Source organism: Rhamphochromis longiceps, linkage group LG9 (assembly GCF_057381845.1).
Source record: "Rhamphochromis longiceps isolate RC_006_pf linkage group LG9, R_longiceps_female_GT1.1, whole genome shotgun sequence".
In the NCBI taxonomy this organism is placed as follows: Eukaryota; Metazoa; Chordata; class Actinopteri; order Cichliformes; family Cichlidae; genus Rhamphochromis; species Rhamphochromis longiceps.
In genome coordinates, this window is record NC_140565.1 from 14,361,116 (window position 1) to 14,363,536 (window position 2,421).

At 43.0% G+C, this 2,421-nt stretch overlaps 1 long non-coding RNA gene across 1 annotated transcript; it reads right to left on the reverse strand.

Moving 5' to 3' along the window:
• Nucleotides 1-472: 472 nt before the first annotated feature.
• LOC146662022 (uncharacterized) lies at nt 473-1,459 on the reverse strand. The gene is made up of 3 exons (XR_014913195.1): nt 1,348-1,459; nt 1,174-1,257; nt 473-1,034 (listed from the first exon to the last, which is right to left on the reverse strand). It is a non-coding gene; the product is annotated as an uncharacterized LOC146662022 (long non-coding RNA).
• Between the last annotated feature and the right edge of the window lie 962 nt (nt 1,460-2,421).

Sequence of the window (2,421 nt, forward strand, 5' to 3'; positions counted from 1 at the left end):
AGTTTAATTTGTCAGCAACTTCCTGCCAGCCCTCGCTCCTTGCTTTTGCAGCCTTTGCAGTGTTCCCTTGCGTTCTGATTAAACTCTGAAACTCCTGAAATCCCTCACTCAAGAGTTCTTGCTCTGCTGCCGAAAAATACCGAGCTGAGCGCGCTCCGTTGACATTTTCGCCGACCAATCAGAGGGTTGCCGATCAATGTTTCTACTATCGATGCGTGGCCCCTTTTACGACACCCAGTGATGTCACATTACTGCGTCCAGCTGTACTAATCGTCAACAGCAGGTGTGTTCGGGGAACCGGATTAGCGAGCTCACGGTTAGCGCGATGATTTGATCTTGGATGTGTCATTTGATCTTGGATGTAGTAAGCGACGTACGAAGAACGGGCCCCTGGTGTTCAAATCAAATTTTATTAGTCAAATACACAGTCATACAAAGTACAACATGCAATGAAATTCCTGTGTCCTGGGGCTGCGGATGTAGCCGCACCAGGAAGAAACCAAAAAGACAAAAAGACAGTGAAAATTCGTACATCAGGGACAAGAGGAAAAAAAGGAACTCTAAAACAGTAACAGTAAAAAAAAGGTCTTGATGGGCTTTCCAGGGACATCGGTATGCAGGGGAGAGACGATGTTTGGGTTTGGTGCCTCCAATTTCACAGACAGTCTAAATGTCTGTCACTCGTCACCAGGTCTGTCAATTTCTTGTTAAAGAGCCGTGAGCTTCTCCAAGATCTTATCCATGTTGTGTTCAATGAGAACAGTCTGAGTACTCACAGCTCTTCCCATTGCTTCGATCATAGTGGACATTTTTGCTGGGTTTTGAACAGCTGTGTCGTATTCGTGATGCCCGTTGCCTGGTGGCATTGACCAGCCAAACATCTGAGGGGAGTCGGGGAGGGTCCATTGAGGTCCAGCCGCAGAATTGCCCACAGCATGAGAATAGTGGGCCTGATTATTTGCACCCATTCTCATTGAATTTACCTGGTGCTGGGTGTACCGCTCCCTGAACGGGGGCTGTCTCTCTCCCTGAAACTGAAGGGGACAAGGGGACTGTCAGTAAAACGAGAATAGTTGTTTTAAATTATTGGCATTACACTTTTTTAAATACAGTCAATTCCCCAGATAATGACAGAATCAGAAACAATTCTGTTTAATAATAGGAGATACTTACATGAAGTGGGACATCCTGATTCACATGCTGAGGATGTGAACTCCTCCTAAACTTACTCCGTTTGTTTTGAAACCAAGTTTTTACCTAAAGATAAAAGAAAACAGAAAACATTTAATGAGTACAATGGACCCAAAATTCAATTTCTTATGTTGTAGTAAGTTGAAAAACACTCACCTGTTTGTAGGTCAGTCCTGTCATCTCTGCCAGCTGTTTAATCTCCCTTGGCTCATAGTAATGTTTCGCATTAAAGTGATGGACAAGAATATTCAACTGTCTCTCTGTGAACACCACCCGGGCCTTTCCTTTAGGTTTCTCTGGAGCAGTGCTGGGATGGTGCAGAGTGGCAGTGATGTTGCCATCCTGGCTTCTTGGGACAGCAAAATCTTGTTTCTCTTCTGAGACAGCAGAAAAAAAGTTTTTAAAAAGTAAATTGCTGAGTCTGAAACACAAAAGTTTCCCAGAAAAAAGGTGGGATATTTATACATTATTCAGAACCAAGAGTGACTTCTGCCATCAGGACTTACAACACAGAGTGAAAGAGTATTTTTGCAAGTTGTCTTAGAGGTTAGCCAACTCTATTCATGTAGCTCACCAGGCAACAATGCTGAGTACATACCTGGAGAAAAGTGCATCCCATGTTCCATCTTTGAAGTCCCAGTGATCAAAAGAGGAAAGCTGGAAAAAGTATCTCTGATGAAAGGGCTCCAAACCAAGCAGGATAGTGCTGTGTATCCTAAGGCTGATTTAAGAGCAATTCTGGGCTTTTAAGGAGGTTTGTGGGTGTGGGCAGGATTGTGGGGGGTTGAGCTTCTTCTTTTGTGAGTTACTTCACCCTACCAAGTTTCAACCAACTGGCATCATTTACATTTCTTTAAAATGCTGTTTCTGAGGTCTGAAAACAGAAAGTACAGTTAGAAAGCAGCCGTACAAATGAGCTTTACCAAATCCTTCCACCTCATACTTTATAAAATCTCAAAAATGTAATGCCTAAAATTACTGTTTTACTTTCAATTTAACCTCTTACCCATTACTTTAGTGTCCGTTTTAACTGCTCTTAAATTAGCAAAAAAAAAAAATTCAACACCAAATTCAGTTCGGTGGATCGTTCAATGGGTCGTTCAATGGGTCGTTCAGTGCGTTGTTCAGTGCGTTGTTCAGTGGGTTGTTCAGTGGGTTGTTCAGTGGGTCTTTCATTTGGTCGTTCTTTGGGTTGTTCAGTCAGTGGGTGAGTGAAAGCAAGATTAAGTG